At 31.5% G+C, this 22143-nt stretch overlaps 1 long non-coding RNA gene across 1 annotated transcript in view; it reads left to right on the forward strand.

The window, feature by feature from the left end:
- The window catches only part of LOC142325832 (uncharacterized), a 213254-nt gene extending 206934 nt beyond the window's left edge, over positions 1-6320 (forward strand). Inside the window, exon 3 of the long non-coding RNA XR_012756599.1 lies at positions 6250-6320. This is a non-coding gene — a long non-coding RNA (uncharacterized LOC142325832). The remainder of the gene's footprint in view (positions 1-6249) is intronic.
- Positions 6321-22143: the final 15823 nt, after the last annotated feature.

The following is a 22143-nucleotide window of genomic DNA, read 5'->3' on the forward strand; positions in this document are numbered from 1 at the left end:
AAAATATACCGAATGTTTCTTTAAACAAATATGTAGCATTCAGACATAATAAAAAGTTAATTTAACGCCTTTTTTAGGAAAATGTACGCCTTTTTTGTTGGGTTTTTAAAATTTTTTTTTTTTTAATCGTACTTGTTAATTGTTTTCTGATTTTGAAATTTTTTGTTATTCAATTTATGTCTTTTATTTGAAATATAAAAGACATTTATGTCTTTTATATTTCTCTTTCTAAGAAGATAAATAAATAATGCGTTTTTCCCCAGTGAATGAGATACATTAATTTAACCTAAAACAGTGTTTTTTATTAATATAATTCATGCAAAATGTTTGACGTATGAGTATTATTAATAATTAATGTTTATATTATTGCTGATACCAGCAGTATACAATGTAAGAAACCACTTTAATCCTCATTTGGTATAGAAATTCTTGTTATTCTTTGGAGTGACTATGCTTGTATTAAGATTTTTTCTTGTTATTTTGTCAACACCTATTAGATATAGAAAGCAGTATTCATAATTTATTAATTAAATGCTCATTTTTGAAATGTGTTTTTACTTTGTTACTATTCTCGCAGTTTCCTATTTTTTGTTTTACTAAATTCAACGCTATTCCAGTATAGTTGCTTATTGTTCCCTTGCGTAGTTAAATTTATGTATAAACTTATGTTTAATAATTGCTTAAATTTTAGATTTATTTGTGTGTTTGGCAAACCTGTCTTTTTCAGTTAAATAGTCATTAATTGTTCTCAACTTGGAAAAGTGTTTTAAGTTTCTAACACAAGTACAAATATGATTAACTTATATTATCTACCTCCCTCTATTGTTCATTAAACTAAATGTGTAAGTCAAACAACTTAAAATAGTCCGGCTTTAGGAAGATTAAACTTGTTTAGACTTACGTATTCAGGAATATTCTTGATTGTTATATGTTATAGATGGAGTAGATATAAAAGATTATCCCTTGAGGATGTTTTTCTCTAGTTCCTTGATTAATGTTTGTAATTCTTCGGTGTGTTTCTTCGAAGATAATAAATCAAACGGACTTTTAATTTTTAATTCTACTTTCATTCTACCTAATCTTAAAGATAACAATAGACACCGAATCCATAAATTGTAGTCAATTTATTCAGCAAATGAGAATCTGTTTTGATCGTCGTTCGAATTTAAAACACAAAAATTCCACCTTACTTTTGTCTTTCATTTACAAGATAAATGAAGAAAATAATTTTATCAGTACTAAAAAATATAGATTATACAGAGTATTTCTTTTTTATCCAGATTTTAGACGAAAACATAATAAATCACTTTTTTGCTTTAAAACCCAACCAACCACACCCATCCTTCACGCGCGCGCGAGCACACTCACGCACACATGTGTATATATATATATATATATATATATATATATAATATATGTATACACACACACACACACACACAAAACATATCTTTCCAATAAATTAAAAAGATAAATACGTAAATATAATAAAGAAAAAAAATTAAAACACTTCTAAAATCGTACTACAAAAAATCTTCAATTCTTTAATTTCGACGTATTGAAATAGACAATTAATTAAAATTGTTGATAACCCAAATTGTCAAATGAAAAAATTCGTCATCGAAAATCAGCCGGTATTCTTTGATAGTTGGGGTTTAATTAAACATCCGTCTTAGGAATGGTCGGTCTGAGTCTGTTCATGACTACATGTGTACCGGTATACATTTACAGTTACACTCCAGTCGCTAAAAACTTTAATTGTTGATGCGACTATAATACGACTATAATAATAAATAAAATTAAAAGATTAAATAAAAAAAATAAATAGAAAAAAACTTTTTATTTGTCACTAGCTTCATAAAGAATTATTTTAAACATATATTGAAAAAGTATTATTTTATATTCTAATGAAGGGTATTAGTATAGTTTTAGTAGAGTTGTATACTGTATATACAGGTGATTTCAAATAAACCCATCGGGTTGGTCTAGTGGTGAACGCATCTTCTCAAATCAGATGATTTCGAAATCGAGAATTCTAAGGTTAAAATCCTAGTAAAGGCAGTTTACTTTTATAGAGATTTGAATACTAAATCGTGGATACCGGTATTCTTTGGTAGTTGGGTTTCAATTAACCACACATCTCAGGAATAGTCGAACTGAGACTGTACAATTCTACACTTCACTTACACTCATACGTATCATCCTCTGAAGTAATACCTGAACGGTAATTCCCGGAGGCTAAACAGGAAAAAGAAAGGTGATTTCAAATAGCACGGAAATATCTCAAGAAATGATTCTGTAGCCAAAAAATAAAAAAAAAGTTCATATTAACATAAGTCAGCAAACGTTTCGTCGGTGAGTTTTAGCTCGTAAACGTTTCTTCTCCCTCTGTGAAATTAGACCGAACTAAAATTCTTGGGGTACAAATCGAGAGTTAAATTTGCAACATGTTTATGGGTTTAGATCTAAGAAATTGGATAAAAATGATCTTAGACCTCTATCACACTTAGGGAATAAAAATGGAATAAAACATGAAACGTTTTGTTGGAAAATACACTTTTTTAGATTTGAAAAATAACAACTTAATTAATTTACGAATAAAAAAGTAAAAGTTTCTAGTTAACTTTGTAGAGAATTTAATTTCGAGAAAATTGATGTAAATAACGTCTATTAAAACTAAACACAAATTTGAGAAGTTCAGCTTTAATTAGAAACAAAACACAAACCGGGTCTGAAAAGTAATACGTTTTAAACGGAACAGTTTACAAGAAAATGCTAAAAATTATAAAATTAATTTAAAAGACATCCTCCTAAAACATATTATAGATTTATATTTTTTCATAGGTGGGCAATAACAGCTTATTAACAAAAACCTTTAGTGTCTAACTCACCGGTTTAGTCTAGTGGTGAACGCGTCTTCGCAAATCAACTGATTTCGAAGTCGAGAGTTCCAACGTTCAAATCCTAGTAAAGACAGGTACTTTTATACGGATTTGAATACTAGATCGTGGATACCGCTGTTCGTTGGTGGTTGGGTTTTTATTAAACAAACATCTCAAGAATGGACGAGCTGACTGTACAAGATTACACTTCAGTTACACTCATGCATATCATTCTCTGAAGTAATATCTGACGATGATTCCCGGAGGCTAAACAGGAAAAAAAGTTTAGTGTCTAGTATTTGAATATTTATTTAAGCGGTGTTTGTGCTGTTTTCATTAGCGTTATGTTGTTCAAACATTGATGAAAATTGTTCTGTCTAAAATCGTATTTATGAAAATTATGTCATACATGAGGACACTAAAATAAATACCATATGTTCCAAAAATCGCAAATTTAGGTAGCAGTGCTTTCCTTTAGTATTTGTATTGTAGAATTCGATTTTGTTATTGTTGGAATCAAAACTCGATATTTTGTAAGGAAAATAGAGCCTTACATGATAGTTTTTATCCCAGCTGTACTGACAGCCAATCAGAGGCCGTCAATGTTACTAATGAGCAATCGTGATTATATGTTGATTAATTTGTTTTTGTTCGAGATGTTTCTCTGTGAAGTTTTTTTTATGATTAAAGGGATTATTTTAACAATACTTGAACAGTACCTAAAGTTAGTTAAATTAGTAAAGTACTATGTACCTCTGTAATTGTCAAAATTAACTAGTTCCAACTTAATTCCTAAATAAAATATAAACTACATAGAAATTGACCGTTTTGATTACAGAACTGAACATTTCAGCCCCAATTACATTAGAATAATGTAATTTTATTTTTACTTTCCTTATCTTTAGGAAGTACCTAAATTATTTTTTTGTGATTCCTGAAAAATTACGTTTTTGTAACATGTGACGGTTGATTCTAACGTACTCACATTTTCTGACATAAGTTGGTTATTTCTTTACGGATTGTCAAAACTAAGGTTTCGTTTTGTATACTTTAAATTGCATAACACTTTAAAGAAAAGATTAATAAACATAAAATGGCGGACTGAAGGAAAAGGAATTGGAAATCGATATAACCTTGCGGTGGCCATGAAAAGGGCCGTTTTTTTGCGTTAGATTTGAGAAGAGCTGTTGGGTCCGGAAGCTGGTCTCCGGCGAGGTCGGGGAGTTGCGGCTCTTCCATTGAAGTCCGACTGAGCTTTGCCTCAGCGGCAGTTGGGTCCCCACTACAGCGTGGCAGTGGTGTCCCCCAGAGCCCCGCAGTGCCGGCGCGGCTGAGGCGATTCTCCACGAGCGATCCCACGCTGGGCCGGCTCCTGCGGCCGAGTCTCCCGGCCAGGGCGATTGAAGCCCGGCGAGCTGGAGCTGGAGCGGGAAGTTAGCGTCCGCATCCAGCCACTCCCTCGGCAGGCCGGACAGGCCGGCTACCCCAGCGGGGATGTTGGCATTCGCCGGGAGGACCCACGTTGAGGCGGCCACGGAACATCTTCCATCCTCTTCTTCTTGTTGGTCTTCTCCAGGTGGTGGTCGACGATCAATTGTCAATTCACTCTCGTGCACGCTCTTTTATAGGAGCCGGAGAGTGGTGGTGCCGCTATAGTGGGAGAACTGCGCGGTGGAAGTGATGCTGGTACTGTGCGCCCCTCTCACATCGTTGCTACCGTTATCGCCCGCCGATATTAAATTAGACATATATGTGGTAACAATATATATATATAATTATTATTTTTTCCGATTATTCGGAAAAAAATAATTTAACGTCTTCTTATGAACAAATAGATTGATGAAATATTATGTATAATTTAAAAAAAAAAAACAAAAAAAAAACATGATAACTAGTACGTCGGATAAATTATAATAAATAATAAAATATTTTAGTGGTTAAGGACGAGAGTAACGGACTATTTAACTAAGTTCGGCTCTGTAATAGCCTATTAAACAAAAAGCCTTCCTATAATTTGAGAAAATACTAAGCCATTCCTTTGGAAACATTCGAATAAACTAAGAAAATTATTGTGGGGTAGTTAGTCCAATGATTAGGATACGGGATTTAATGTAAACGTAAATTAATATTTTAAATATAGGCAAAGAAATAGAAGAACATAATGTATAAAAGCAAATGTATTCTTACTAGCATACCCTGTCGCGACTTCGCCCACAATATAGATGTAGCTTCACTCGCAATGCTTTTTTAATATAAACAATTTAAGTTACAAAAAATGTATTACAATCCCAAATCTAGAGCACGGGCGAATCCCGTGCTCTATGGTTACTTGCGCTTCTCATCCACGATCAGAGGGTCATGGCTCGCTTCGCTCTCCCTTTCCGTTTTCTCCCGTTTCCCTTTCCTTCACCCGTTTCTCTTTCCCTTACTTCCTTTTCCTGTTCCTCTTCACCAATTTCCCTTTAACCTTTCCTCTTTTCCCTTTCCATTTCCTTTTCCCCGTTTTCCCATTTTTTCTTTGTTCCACTTTCCCCTTCTTCCTTTTTCGATTTTTTCTTTCTCCCCTGTTCCCCTTTCGATTCCAGTTAGTTTTCAATGAATTTCGGTATAGGTTCATTTTGCCGCTAAGCAGAAATCATGGTTAAATCTTTTGTTATTCCTAATTTAAAAACAAACCCTTTTCCGGACACATGTTTATTATGAACTTTTTTCATTATTTTAAAGAGAGAAATACAGCTGTAAAATATAACGGCATTCTTCTGGAGCACTTACACACTCATTCTGTTGCTCTGCGCGCGCACACGATGTATTAATATTAAGTTATTTGACAGATGTAATGAATTACTTCATTTCCATGCTTTACCTACGCTTTATTTCTCAACTAATTTTTTTGCATTTGATATATTCAATTATTTGCTTTACATATTCCAATTTTTTAATTCCATTTTAATTTAATTATTTATTTATTTAAAATTTAATTTTAATTAAATTTATTTAATCCCCCTTTATCTTCTCCCATTTCCCTTTCCCCTTCCTTTTTCCTCTTTTCCATTTCCATTTCCTTTTCCCGTTTTTCCTTTTCCTCGTTTTCCCTTCTTTTTTTAGCTTCTTCCCTTTTACCCTTTTTCGATTTTTCCCTATTTCCCTTTTCCGATTTTTCCCTTTCGCCCTTCTTCCCCGCCCGTAAATCTGTCCAGAACTTTTTAGTCTTTAGAGGACACACATATCGGAAACACTGCAATGGAATCGTAAAATATTTAGTAAGTCAGTGAATCTGTTAGAACATTCTCTGTTATATAAGAGATAAATTTTATGTGGGATGTATATATATTTATATTATTTTATCCGTAATTTTCTTTATTTATAGGTCATTCTAAAATAAAAAAAAGAAGAATTATGAAGAATGTAAGGGAATAGGTTGGAATGGAAGGCAAAGGGTTATCAAGAGAATAAAAACGGTAATACAAACATCAAGTAAATTTGAGGTAATAATTATTGTAATTCACTTTTAACGATAATTTGAAAAAAATGATAAATGTGTTTTAAGTCTAGTACCGTTTAATTTTTTCTCTCAAAAAACAAAAATGTATAAAAATTAAAAGTTTTTTGTAATAAGGAGGCTTACTCTTAAATATTGAAAAGTTAAGTTTACAAAACTTACAGAGAGTTATGGAATCTTGAAAAACTTTCACGTTTTTAACACAATATGTTTTTTCATTTAGTGTTGGTGGAACTTTTTATTTCTACAATTCGACGGAATCTTGTAATATTTTCAGTAATATATTATATATCTTTGTACTTATCATCATAAAACACTTCTAACTTTTTAAATTAGAATTTATTTTAATATTTCTAACCAATTTAATTTAGCCTTTCGTAAAGTTATTTTTAATACATCAACTTTTTTAAAGGTGTTTTTCTATACGCTAAAGTTAGTTAAAATGAGTGTAGTTTAATCCGTAGAATTACTTTTTTTTATACCCTTATATTAAAAATCTGTTTATTAAATATCAATTCTTTTTTCACAGTTTCATTAACTTATTTACACTAAAGTTCTTGTAGACATATTTATATTAAAAATTAATTTCAAGATTTAAATTCATATTCAATGTTATTTTATATCTATAATTATATAATTCTATATCTGCTCATTTTGTTTCTATAAATACATGTTATTACATCATATTTTATAAGTCAGTACTTTATTTTTCTGTTTAGCCTCCGCAACTACCCTAAGATATTACTTCAGAGGATGGATGAGGATGATATGTATGGATGTAAATGAAGTGTAGTCTTGTACAGTCTCAGGTCGATCATTCCTGAGGTGTGTGGTTAATTGGAACCCAACCACCCAAGAACACTAGTATCCACGGTCTAGTACCACAAGACCAACCCGGTAGGTTTTATAAATCAGTATTTTATCATAAATTGAGATGTCCTTTTTTTCGTCAGTATAGGGGATAAATTGATTGTTCCTCTATCGTACGTATGCATAGTTACTTTCAAAACTGAATATTTATTGTAATGTTATATTTGATTGAAAAAGAGTTATTCCTACATAGGTTTTTAGTTTCAGAAGTCTATAATATGTTCTTTTCAGCCAATCATAACTTTCCATCCTGTAATATGACCATTAAAAATGAGCTAAAATAAAACTAAAATTTTGTATAATTAAAGTTAATTCATACCGTGGCGGACTAACTGTCGGTAAGTGGGAAGGCTCGTTTGAGTTCAAGGACACTCTCCTGGGTCCCAGTTTTACGACCAACCCGGTGGGTTGGTCTAGTGGTGAACGCGTCTTCCCAAATCAGCTGATTTGGTAGTCAAGAGTTCCACCGTTCAAGTCCTAGTAAAAGTAGTTACTTTTATACAAATTTGAATACTAGATCGTGGATACCGGTGATCTTTGGTGGTTGGGTTTCAATTAACCACACATCTCAGGAATGGTCGAACTGAGACTGAACAAGACTACACTTCATTAACACTCGTACATGTCATCCTCATTTATCCTCTGAAGTATTATCTGAACGGTAGCTACCAGAGGCTAAACAGGAAAAAGAAAAAAAAGGTGAGTAGGGGGGACAAAAGGAAGTTAATTCAAAATCATAATTTTTATACGTAGATTACAACTTTTATTTCAGAGAAATTATCTGATTATAGTTATAAAAAAATTCCAATTGTAGTCCTACATCGCCAAGAAACCTTTTGTTTAAGACTTTCATTTAACCCTTATGAAAGATGAAAAACTAACTCAACTTAACTTCTATAAAATACTTCTTGCATTATCAAGAAGCAGAACACCATGGACTTTTATCAATATAGAAAAAAAATGAAGAACTTACTTTTGAAAAATCATTTTTTATGGTCTAATATTGTTTATGTTTATTTGTAATTAATTTTAAAAAAAATATGAAAATGATTGAAAAGAAATTAAGCACTTATTACTTTGTACGAGGGTGAGTCAATTATTATCAGCAATGTAGTTATAAATTTTATTGCAATACAAATAGGAAACTTACATGTACGTTATTTTTCAACATAGTCTCCTTCCATTTCAACGCACTGGGTTCATCGTTGCGTAAGCTTTCTGATACCCTCATAAAAGAAAGTTTTCGGCTGAGCTGCGAGCCAGGAATGGACCGCTTCTTTCACTGTTTCGTCCGAGGTAAATCGACGGCCCCCTAATGCCTCGTTGAGTGGACCAAACAAGAGGTAGTCAGAAGGAGCAAGATCAGGACTATACGGAGGATGAGCCAGTACTTCAAATTTGAGTTTCTGGAGAGTTTCAGCAGTACGACATGTGTGGACATGAGTGAACGTGGGCGTTGTCCTTGCACGACAATACCCGTCCACATCCTACACGACTATGTGTCACTTTATCAATAGTTATTCGTCTGTCTAAGAAAACCATGTCACGTGCACGCTCAATGAATTACTCATTTGTGGCGGTAAACTGTCGTCCCGCTCCTTCGTCGTACGTAACACTTGTACGACCATTTTTGAATTTTTTAATCCATTCGTAGACACTCCGTTGCGGCTGCACACTGTTCCCGTACTGTACCGAAAGTCTTCGATAAATTTCGGCCCCTGATAGACCTTCCGACCACAAAAAACGGATCGCTGAACGTTACCCTTCTTTGATGCAAACAGAAAGCGGAGCAGCCATGGTTAACGGCAGGGCAGGGGTAATGTAACTAACCTAGCAGCATCAAACCTGCACAGACATAATAACAATTAAACTACGCATACGTCATCTACGCAACGCGATAGTGCTACCAACATAAACAAAAATATAACTAAATTGCGGATAATAATAATTGAATTACCCTCGTAATATATTTTTTAAAGTAACTTTTTGGATTATTTTTTCTATTTTCAGTTAATGAATAAATTTATTATTGAAAACAATTGTTTAAATTCGTATAGAAAATGTTGGTATTTAAAAAACCATGATTTTCATAAAAATACACAACATGGTAAGTTAATATGGCTACTATTAAAACTGAATTATTTGTAACTAAACTAAACCAAAAAAAAAAATCCTTTTCGGTACGCCGGAAGAGGGAGGTAGATTTCACCGATGCTAAGTAGGGGATAAAAAAAAAATTCCACCTTAAAGTTAAGAAAAATTCAAATTTACTCAGTACGTCAATGATTTTTCTCCTGTTTAGCCTCCGGTAACTACCGTTTAGATAATTCTTCAGAGGATGATATGTATGAGTGTAAATGAAGTGTAGTCTTGTACATTCTCAGTTCGACCATTCCTGAGATGTGTGGTTAATTGAAACCCAACCACCAAAGAATACCGGTATCCACGATTTAGTATTCAAATCCGTTTAAAAATAACTGGCTTTACAAGGACTTGAACGCTGGAACTCTCGACTTCCAAATCAGCTGATTTGGGAAGACGCGTTCACCACTAGACCAACCCGGTGGGCTAGTACGTCAATGGTTGCATGTGAAAAAAGTTTCACATGTTTAGCATACGACAAGCCCACCTTCTTACTATTCTAGTAAAATTTTGGTCATCCCTTGCCGTAAGGGTTGGTCATATTAAAAATTGTTTCAGACAAAGGTTTTAGGTAATGTTAAGAGGACTAACGAACACTTTAAACCGATTCGATACTGTGCCTATTAAGGGAGATATGATTTTTTTTCTTCGAAACCCCATTTTTTCAACCCCCTGGGCCAATGGTTGGTGATATTAAAAAAAATTTAATTACACAAGTTTTAGTCCCTTTTCCAAAAAAAATAGTAGGAACTTTAAACGAATTCGATATTTTAGTTAATAAAATAGTTTTATTTTTTTTTCGAAAATGCCTCCCCATTTCCATTTCCATGGTCCGATTTTGGTCGTTTAACGAACTCGATCGAGATTTTCTAACGAGTTATTTTTTAAGGAACAATTTGAAAGTGATTGGCGCAAAATTACGGCAGTTATCGTGTCCACAAGAAAGTGAAATATATAAACTTTTGAGTTGACGGTGGTTTTGGGATCTGTGGGATGTGAAACGCGAATATAGGTCGAAATAAGTTCAGTAATGGTTCCCATTACAATAGATAGTTTTCTTATGAAATCTACGTAAATCATTTGATTGTCAGAAAATATAATAAAATAAACTATTTTGTAATTTGGGGGGTTTTACCCATTTAAAACTCCTTAAAATTGGAAAATTCATTTAGTTTGAAAAATGGATATTTTATTTAAAAATAAAATAATTTATTTTTAATTATTAAAGATCTTTTACTGATTTTGAATAAAAGTCCATTTAAAACCTCGTTTATGTAGAGTAAACATCGAACATTTAATTATTAAATATCACATCATTATTTTCAGGTCATTTAAATATAAAGTATGAATTGATATTAAAGTGTAAGCTGCCCTATCCTATTCGTATTTTATTATATTATTAAATTTAAACTTGACTTCATATTATAATTTATTATAGGCATGTCATTACACCTGTATATTCGTATTTTATTATAAATTTTGTTTTTATAAGACAGGCATTTTTAATATTTCTTTCTATTAAATGAAATGTTTTAGCTCTTAAATTTTTAAATAGATAATTTAGTTTTTAAATAGCAAATGTAATAATATTTTTTATTACTTTAGAACACTCATTTGTAATTCTCTTTTGTAATATTTCAACATTAGAATATAAACAAAACAAAAAAATATATACTCGTATGTATACATACATATATATATATATATATGTAACCTTTCACTTCAAGGTTTAGCTTTTTTTTCTGTTTAGCCTCCGGAACTACCGTAAGGTATTATATTACTTCAGAGGATGATTGAGGTTGATATGTATGAATGTAAATGAAGTGTAGTCTTGTAAAGTCTCAGGTCGACCATTCCTGAGATGTATGGTTAATTGAATCCCAACCACCAAAAAATAATCCACTATCTAGTATTCAAATCCGCAAAACGTTATTCTTGCCTTTGCTAGGATTTGAACTTTAGAACTCTAGACTTCGAAATCAGCTGATTTACAATGACGAGTTAACTACTAGACCAACTCAGCGGGTTTACCAATTAAGCCTGCTACTCTTCAAGATTTACCAAATCGAATTGTTGCAGCAGTGAATTCAATATCCAGGTACCAGTTACCAATAAAAATAATTTAGGAGTAATAAAAAATAATTAAGTGCTATTTATAAATCTCAATTTTTACATCCTTGTACGAAATTGTAATCGCCAAAAATTTCGGTATTCAGATTTCAACAGAAATTTCCATTTGACCATCCCTGAATCCATTTTGACTATTTTTGGCTGACGTCTGTACGTACCGTATGTATTTCGCATAACTCGAAAACGATTAAGCGTAAAATGTTGAAATTTTGGATGTAGGACTTTTGTAACATCTAATTGTGCATTTCCGCTTTTGATTGCAATCGACTTGACCAAATGTGCCCAAAAAAGTTAAAAATCCAAATGTTTCGAATTTTGGAGTTTTTCTTAACTGCAGTAATAAGCCATCATTGAGAAATTTTTAACTATCTATCATAGGTGTATTCATTGGCTCCAGAGTTATAGCCAAATGAAATTTTAATTAATGAAATATTTTGCTCTGTACATCGGAAAGTACATCGGTTCAAATCCGACTTCATTTCCGTTTTTTTCTAATGAAAAGTACATAAAATTTTATTTTACTAATAACTTCTGATTTTTTTCACACACATATATATATAATATACGTATATTTTACAATCGGAGGTTAATAATTTAATTTATAGGTTGATAATAATTTTGGTGGTTAATTAATTAATAATAAATCAATAAAATTAAAGTTAAAAAAAAATTATTTCACCAGTGCTAAGGAGGAGAAAATTTCCACCTTAAAGTTAAGAAAACCTTAAAATTTACCCAACACGACAATGGTTGCATGCGAAAAAAGTTTCACATGTTTAGCATACGACAAGCCTCATCTTACATTCCAGCAACATTTTGGTCATCCCTTGCCGTAGGGGTTGGTCATATCAAAAATTGTTCTAGACAAAAGTTTTAATCTTTCAGTAAATTAATAATTATTTTTAATAAATATTTCTTTTCGATATGCTCGCGCCCTCTATTTAGTATTATCAAGTCCGACGTCCCCCTAGGGGGACGCGCCCCGCAGCTTGAGAAACACTGCTCTAAGGTATAAATCTGCAAAGTTTCATTAAAATCAGTCCATTAGTTTTTCTTGCACAGATACAACTCCATTTATCATTGCATATATATAGATGTACAATGATTTCATCAGATTTAAATATTTATAAAAAAAAGAAAACGTCTAAAAATTTTATTAAGTTTAATTATTAAATTATAGATGATTGATTACTTCGTTGTAAATATTGACTAATTCTTTTCTTATCTATGCCAATTATTGATTGAATATTGTATATTCATTAAAGAAAAACATTATTTATTAATGAATTAATTTAAAAACGTATATTTTGCATAATCTTTTTTTCTCTAAAGAAAATTTAATTAAAAATTTAATCTTCTTCCATAAATAAAATATTTAATATTAATAGTTTCAATAATAAAAGACAATAATATTAAAAGACTAATAAAATTATAATTAATATTAATTATTTTATCAGTTTGAAGAATACTAAATTTTTTTTTTGTTTTCAGCATTTCGACTGGTTTTATGCAGCTATCCAAGATTCCCTTTCTAGTGCTAGTAGTTTCATTTCGGTATATCCCCTACATCCTACATACCTAACAATTTGTTTTACATATTCCAAACGTTGCCTGCCAGCACAATTTTTTCCTTCTACCTGTCCCTCCAATATTAAAGCGACTATTCTAGGATGCCTTAATATGTGGCTTATAAGTCTGTCTCTTCTTTTAGCTATATTTTTCCAAATGCTTCTTTCTTCGTCAATTTGCCGCAACACCTCTTCATTTGTCACTTTATCTATCCATCTGATTTTTAACATTTTCCTGTTGCACCACATTTCAAAAGCGGTGGTGCAACAGGAGAATGTTGCACCACCGCAACATTTTTTTTTCTCAGATACTCCGATCATCCAAGTATCACTTCCATATAAAGCTACGCTCCAAACATATACTTTCAAAAATCTTTTCCTGACATTTAAATTAATTTTTGATGTAAAAAAATTATATTTCTTACTGAATGCTCGTTTCGCCTTTGCTATTCGGCATTTTATATCGCTCCTGCTTCGTCCATCTTTAGTAATTCTACTTCCCAAATAACAAAATTCTTCTACCTTCATAATCTTTTCTCTTTTTATTTTTACATTCAGTGGTCCATCTTTGTTATTTCTTCTACATTTCATTACTTTCGATTTGTTCTTGTTTATTTTCATGCGGTAGTTCTTGCGTAGGACTTCATCCATGCCATTCATTGTTTCTTCTAAATTCTTTTTACTCTCAGCTAGAATTACTATATCATCAGCAAATCGTAGCATCTTTATCTTTTCACCTTGTACTGTTACTCCGAATTTAAATTGTCCATTAATATCATTAACTGCTAGTTCTATGTAAAGATTAATAAGTAACGAGGATTGGGAACATCTTTGTCGGACTCCCTTTATTATAACGGTTTCGTTCTTATGTTCTTCAATTACTAATACTTACCGAATAAAATTAATATTATTAATTTTAACAGCCGACTGTCAAAAATACAAACTATTGAGCAAACGTTATACTAGCTTCAGTTTTTTTTTAGTTTTTTTTTGTTTAACCTCCGGGTCCACCGTTAGGCATGCTTCAGAGGATGAGATGAATAATATTTAGCTAAACTAGCTTCAGTTTAGTGGACACTAAACGGTTACCAGTGCAACTGAAATAAAAATAATTTAACTTAAAATCTATAGAAAATAATCATTCCATCTAATAGTAAAAAAACATTATTGTAGAATTACATGAAAATCAGAAAACGTTTGAACGTAATTCTGTTGTAAAAATCGAATGGTATGCAGATGGATATATAAATGAGAAAGGAGAGGCTGAAAGAGTCTCGTTTCATTCTGTTAATTATAAATAAAAATTATTTTTAATATATTTAATTGCTGTTGATGGTGGCATCACCTATTCTGGTTGTAAATAATAGACAAAGGGTAAATTTATTTTGCCTAACCGAACAAATCAGGTGTGTTTGCGTTGGCATAAAATAAAAATCCACGATAAAAATCATTAGTTACTCTAATTTAATAATGCTCTTTTATACTCTTTTATTTAATACGTTATTAAAACACAAGAGGCTTGATAAAAACCTATAAAATATGAGACTTTAAGCCTTTTTTGTTACATGCAATTTCTACAGATTTTTATAACTTGTATAAAACTTTTTTTTAATGTACAGTTAACATATTGTAACAAGATCGGTATAGCGGGCCTGAGTAATGAATTCCTACTAATTATTATAAAAGTAATAGAAAATGTAATCATTGGAAAGAATCCAGAAAGGGACAGAAAAAGATCCCTTTTTGTAAAGAATATACAATTGTCTTTTGTTATACTAACACACAATGAACACCTGTTGTGAAGTGAAAAGAGACCAGGCTTAGAATTCATGGGAACAAAGCCTTGGTCAATTCTTCTCACGCATCGACTTGGATCTGATCCTACAGATAACGAGGCTAAAAGTATAAATAGTCCAGTATGACCAGCTAAAAATCAGTTCGGCGGAGTTCTGCGAGGCGTTACGACGTCGGTTCTGCAAGGGCAGTTGTGTGAGGAGTTCAGCGAGGAGAGGCTGGAGTTCTATGTGTTCGGTGGAGTTCCGCGAACCAGTCTAGTGAGACAAACGACGACGGTCCAGCGTGGTGAGTCACAGCTGTGAGTCTGCGAGATATCAGTCCAGCGAGGAGAATATCCAGTTTGATAAATTAAGGTGACGCCACGAGTAATATAGTAACCAAAAAAGTACTATAGGTGAGTTACAGTAAAACTAAGTGTATAAGAGAAAGAATTAATGCAATAGACTTCATTTATAAACTGTTAAGGTAGACAACAAAAAGGATTTGCAAGTGAATTTTATAAGATTGTTTGTTAATGTAAGACTAGTGGTTTAAAAGGGTTAGTGTTTTTTTTGTTAATGGGTCTGAATGCTAGTTTTTTGTTTATATATCTAGAATAAATTCTGAACTATTATTTATTTATAACTCTCTCATTTACTTATTTACTAATGCCGTTTATCACTACTTGATTGTTATTCTTTGTTGATTAAGCTATGCATTTTTCTCTGTTTTTATGTTATGCTTACTGCTTTGATTATGTTATGTTTTACTACTATTATCCTGACTATTATTGTGGTTGTATTGCTTTATTAATGTTTTTTTGTTCATTAACCGTTTTATTATTGTCACTTATTATTATTATCGTTATTGTATTTATCAAATTTGCTATTATTATTAATTTGCCTGTGGTAATTTTAACATTTTATACCAATAACTATAATTATATAAACATAAATTGTCAACTACCTGTCAATGTACTGATCGAGCCGCGCGGAACCACTACGCGACAATATTCTTATCCTATCTTCGACCACAATAAATTTTATATTTTGTTGATTATTTTGATGGGTGCTAGCTCTTTAAAAAAACTGTTTCCCCCCTTACTAGGTGTAACATCGAAATAATTTTTAAACTGCAGTGAACAATCTTGCAACAGAAATTTAAATATGTGCTCTATCTCAATATTCCTTAAATTATTACGTCACAATAATAATAATAATTATTATTATAAAATTAACTATTAAATACTTTGAAATTAAAGAATTTGAGATTTATTTTATACAAGGGAGGGGATCGATTAAATCTGTATACCGTGGCAACGTAAGCACAGAAAAACATCCTCTTAACTTTTAACTGGTCACGCTCTTTTTGTAACATTACTAGTCGTGTCGAGTCACTATGACCCGAACAATCATAAATTAAATTAATAATACATTATTAGAATTAAAAATAAATTAACAGTTATATTCGAAAAAGAAACTATTTTTTATTCAAATAAAAATAAATATCTCCTTTTTTAAAACAAAATAATCATAGAAAAAGAGAAATTACAAAACCTTGTAAAAAATATAGATCTTCATTTTAGTTGAACTTTGATGGCGTAAAAATATAATTATTCCCGATTCATTATTGCAGACAAACTTACAACATGTCTGTAAATATATTTTCAAATAAAAATATTTGAACTGACCTGAACATCTACAAGTAAACAATGCACAATTTGCCTGGGTGTCAAATTGATGTCCTGAGTAGTACATTTATGTACATTTTTTCTTAAATTTATTATTACAAAGTTAGAAATTCTCTATTTCCAACACTAACATTAATCACAATCTTTACAAATAAAAGAAGTATGATTTTTAAAAATATTGTACCTACGTTTCACACAAACAATGTTATATTTATTGTCCTTGGTGCTCGGGCAAAAGTTACAGCGTTTACGTTTCCTTCTAACTTCCAATCTCGCTCTTCTGTTAGTTGAACATCAACTACAATAATGTCTTGTTCTTTAAAGGATATTTTTAATTTGTTCAAGTTTTGTTTTGGGTTTCCCGGTGTGAGATACCTTAACAAGTAAATATTTTTACTAAAATGTGGCCCTAAACTTTTAAGAAAATCTCTCGAAATCATGTAATACAACTGGTCGCGACGGGTCAAATAGCTTATTTTTGTTACTTATATTACACAAATTAAGGGAAACTGGATACTGATAGAACGGATTACGATAGAAGATTACCAGGCTTGCCAACCTAATACCACTGAGGAAAGTATTAAACTTTAAATACAAAATAATGTCTCGGATCATATAGACCCGACGCGACCAGTTAAGGGTTAAAATGGGCTACTGTTATTGTACAACCAATGTAATCTTTATTATTAAATAATGCCTTCTTAATAATAAGTAAAGTTCCGTGTTAGGCTGTTATGGCATAATAGCTTGAGACAGATTACTAATACAAAGTCATATGTGCGTACATTGTTTAATTACTGTTAAACAATAAGATTTCAAGAAATGAAATGAAATGAAAATGCCAAATACTATTAAAAAATTTACCATTTCCGAAATATTAGTTGATGTGATGATAAATTTTTTACAGTAAAAATAAAAGTCCGTATTTTAACATATTTTCAAATAATATTTTGAATTGTTTTATTGACTTCATGATGATTGTAAATTTTACGTAAGAGAAAGTAGAGTTACTATTTTTTTTTTAATTATTCTAAAAATAAATATAACATATTTTTTTAATATTTAAAAGACATAAAAATTTAAACATTTACAATCGGTTTCGTTGATTAGAAACCATAGGTAAATTTCATGACAGTAACCAAGTTATAAAGGCGTTTTTCTTGGTAGACCTTAATTTAATACATTCTAAACATCATAGGTAGCATAAAAATTAATAAAATTCAGCCGGTAATAAAATAGAAATTATAATAATGTCCAGTAATATGACTAAAACAACATAAAAAGAAAAATAGTAACAATAAAAATGATCATAAACATAAATATTTCGATGATGCACAACTTGTAAGAAGAGAGGCCACGCCTGAGTATCACTATTAGGTTCCTAGGTCCAATTTATTTACCCTCTTTAATCGACTTACTTCTTTCCCATTGTCTAAAAGGTTAACAGCTAAATAGTCCACATGTTCCTTAAGTGATATTTAGTTACAAATCGATCGATTTCCTCTCGAACACGTGATATCCCTAAGTACTCAAGAATTTCGTTGTTTCAATAAAATAAATTGAAAAAAGAATAGAATTTAATTTACTTTTTTCAGGTTCAGAGGTATTCACACAAAAAGATTGTGCAACGAAATTTAGTTTTTTTTTTTTTTTTTTACTCAAGCTGTTGCCGTCATAAACTATATAAATAAATGTTGACATGCCTATGTATTCATTTATTTAATTTCATATCGTTAAATATACTTTCTAACTTTTTGAAATAATTATTATTACTTTGCAATGCAACATATGTAAATTCTATAGTTTATTTACATTTAACCTAGTTAAATTCTAAGACCAAAAAAAAGCCATTTAGCAAATAAGATTTATATATATATACTATATACTGAATTTTATAATGAATAACAATAAATAAATAATCTAGAAAACAGATGCTCTCAAAAAAGTAATTATTTTTACTTTAGTTGCTCAGTACTTTAGTTTCCAATATTCTTAATTGAACTTTTATAAACGACGCTCGATTGGAAAAATATTTGAACTGAAAAAAGCTTTGTTAAGAAAAACCCTTTTCGTTTTTTCATTAAATGAAAATTTATTTTCTAGTTTTGAAGTTTGTTAACGATGAAATATTTTAATTTGTTAATTTATTTATTTTTAATTACTTTAATGTAATATAATTTATATTCAGTTACACATGAAGGAAATTATCTTAATTTTCAGATATTATAAATAAATATATATGTATATAAATATTGTAAAACATTTAACTTTTAAGCATAAAAATTAGGACTTTTTCATTTAATAATAATTGAGCATTTATTAAAAACCTATTTTACTTAGATTTATTGATAACATTTAATACAATTTTGTTATACGATAATCAACTCTTTATGAGTCCCTCATGGTGAGTTTAATAATAATTATCGATTACTGACCTATATTCTGTTCGAACTACATCTAAATAAGTTCTAACATACCAAATTACAGAACATAGAACGGTAAACAACGAATAAAAACATCCTTATTAACTCGTTTTTATACACAAAGAACTTTTATTTATGTATGCTTTGAAAAACTTCAGAAGTATTTAGTTTTAAATCGTATAAGATCGAATAAGATTAAATCATATTTTTTTTTTTTTTTTTTTTTTTTTGTCTTCAGTCATTTGACTGGTTTGATGCAGCTCTCCAAGATTCCCTATCTAGTGCTAGTCGTTTCATTTCAGTATACCCTCTACATCCTACATCCCTAACAATTTGTTTTACATACTCCAAGCGTGGCCTGCCTACACAATTTTTCCCTTCTACCTGTCCTTCCAATATTAAAGCGACTATTCCAGGATGCCTTAGTATGTGGCCTATAAGTCTGTCTCTTCTTTTAACTATATTTTTCCAAATGCTTCTTTCTTCATCTATTTGCCGCAATACCTCTTCATTTGTCACTTTATCCACCCATCTGATTTTTAACATTCTCCTATAGCACCACATTTCAAAAGCTTCTAATCTTTTCTTCTCAGATACTCCGATCGTCCAAGTTTCACTTCCATATAAAGCGACACTCCAAACATACACTTTCAAAAATCTTTTCCTGACATTTAAATTCATTTTTGATGTAAACAAATTATATTTCTTACTGAAGGCTCGTTTAGCTTGTGCTATTCGGCATTTTATATCGCTCCTGATTCGTCCATCTTTAGTAATTTTACTTCCCAAATAACAAAATTCTTCTACCTCCATAATCTTTTCTCCTCCTATTTTCACATTCAGCGGTCCATCTTTGTTATTTCTACTACATTTCATTACTTTTGTTTTGTTCTTGTTTATTTTCATGCAATAGTTCTTGCGTAGGACTTCATCTATGCCGTTCATTGTTTCTTCTAAATCCTTTTTACTCTCGGCTAGAATTACTATATCATCAGCAAATCGTAGCATCTTTATCTTTTCACCTTGTACTGTTACTCCGAATCTAAATTGTTCTTTAACATCATTAACTGCTAGTTCCATGTAAAGATTAAAAAGTAACGGAGATAGGGAACATCCTTGTCGGACTCCCTTTCTTATTAGGGCTTCTTTCTTATGTTCTTCAATTGTTATTGTTGCTGTTTGGTTCCTGTACATGTTAGCAATTGTTCTTCTATCTCTGTATTTGAACCCTAATTTTTTTAAAATGCTGAACATTTTATTCCAATCTATGTTATCGAAAGCCTTTTCTAGATCTATAAACGCCAAGTATGTTGGTTTGTTTTTCTTTAATCTTTCTTCTACTATTAATCTGAGGCCTAAAATTGCTTCCCTTGTCCCTATACTTTTCCTGAAACCAAATTGGTCTTCTCCTAACACTTCTTCCACTCTCCTCTCAATTCTTCTGTATAAAATTCTAGTTAAGATTTTTGATGCATGACTAGTTAAACTAATTGTTCTATATTCTTCACATTTTTCTGCCCCTGCTTTCTTTGGTATCATAACTATAACACTTTTTTTGAAGTCTGACGGAAATTCCCCTTTTTCATAAATATTACACACCAGTTTGTATAATCTATCAATCGCTTCCTCACCTGCACTGCGCAGTAATTCTACAGGTATTCCGTCTATTCCAGGAGCCTTTCTGCCATTTAAATCTTTTAATGCTCTCTTAAATTCAGATCTCAGTATTGTTTCTCCCATTTCATCCTCCTCAACTTCCTCTTCTTCCTCTATAACACCATTTTCTAATTCATTTCCACCGTATAACTCTTCAATATATTCCACCCATCTATCGACTTTACCTTTCGTATTATATATTGGTGTACCATCTTTGTTTAACACATTATTAGATTTTAATTTATGTACCCCAAAATTTTCCTTAACTTTCCTGTTTGCTCCGTCTATTTTACCAATGTTCATTTCTCTTTCCACTTCTGAACACTTTTCTTTAATCCACTCTTCTTTCGCCAGTTTGCACTTCCTATTTATAGCATTTCTTAATTGCCGATAGTTCCTTTTACTTTCTTCATCATTAGCATTCTTATATTTTCTACGTTCATCCATCAGCTGCAATATATCGTCTGAAACCCAAGGTTTTCTACCAGTTCTCTTTATTCCGCCTAAGATTGCTTCTGCTGATTTAAGAATTTCCTTTTTAACATTCTCCCATTCTTCTTCTACATTTTCTACCTTATCTTTTTTACTCAGACCTCTTGCGATGTCCTCCTCGAAAATCTTCTTTACCTCCTCTTCCTCAAGCTTCTCTAAATTCCACCGATTCATCTGACACCTTTTCTTCAGGTTTTTAAACCCCAATCTACATTTCATTATCACCAAATTATGGTCGCTATCAATGTCTGCTCCAGGGTAAGTTTTGCAGTCAACGAGTTGATTTTTAAATCTTTGCTTAACCATGATATAATCTATCTGATACCTTGCAGTATCGCCTGGCTTTTTCCAAGTGTATATTCTTCTATTATGATTTTTAAATTGGGTGTTGGCAATTACTAAATTATACTTCGTGCAAAACTCTATAAGTCGGTCCCCTCTTTCATTCCTTTTGCCCAGCCCGTATTCACCCACTATATTTCCTTCCTTGCCTTTTCCAATGCTTGCATTCCAATCTCCAACTATTATTAAATTTTCATCTCCTTTTACGTGTTTAATTGCTTCATCAATCTCTTCGTATACACACTCTACCTCATCATCATCATGGGCGCTTGTAGGCATATAAACGTTAACAATCGTTGTCGGTTTAGGTTTTGATTTTATCCTTATTACAATGATTCTATCGCTATGCGTTTTGAAATACTCCACTCTCCTCCCTATCTTCTTGTTCATCACGAAACCTACTCCTGCCTGCCCATTATTTGACGCTGAGTTAATTACTCTAAAATCACCTGACCAAAAGTCGCCTTCCTCTTCCCACCGAACCTCATTAATTCCTACTATATCCACATTCACCCTATCCATTTCCCTTTTTAAATTTTCTAGCCTACCAACCTTTTTTAAGCTTCTAACATTCCACGCTCCGACTCGTAGAATGTTATTTTTTAATTTTCTGGTGACCCCTTCCTTAGTAGTCCCCACCCGGAGATCCGAACGGGGGACTATTTTACCTCCG

Source organism: Lycorma delicatula, chromosome 5 (assembly GCF_047948215.1).
Source record: "Lycorma delicatula isolate Av1 chromosome 5, ASM4794821v1, whole genome shotgun sequence".
Classification (NCBI taxonomy): domain Eukaryota; kingdom Metazoa; phylum Arthropoda; class Insecta; order Hemiptera; family Fulgoridae; genus Lycorma; species Lycorma delicatula.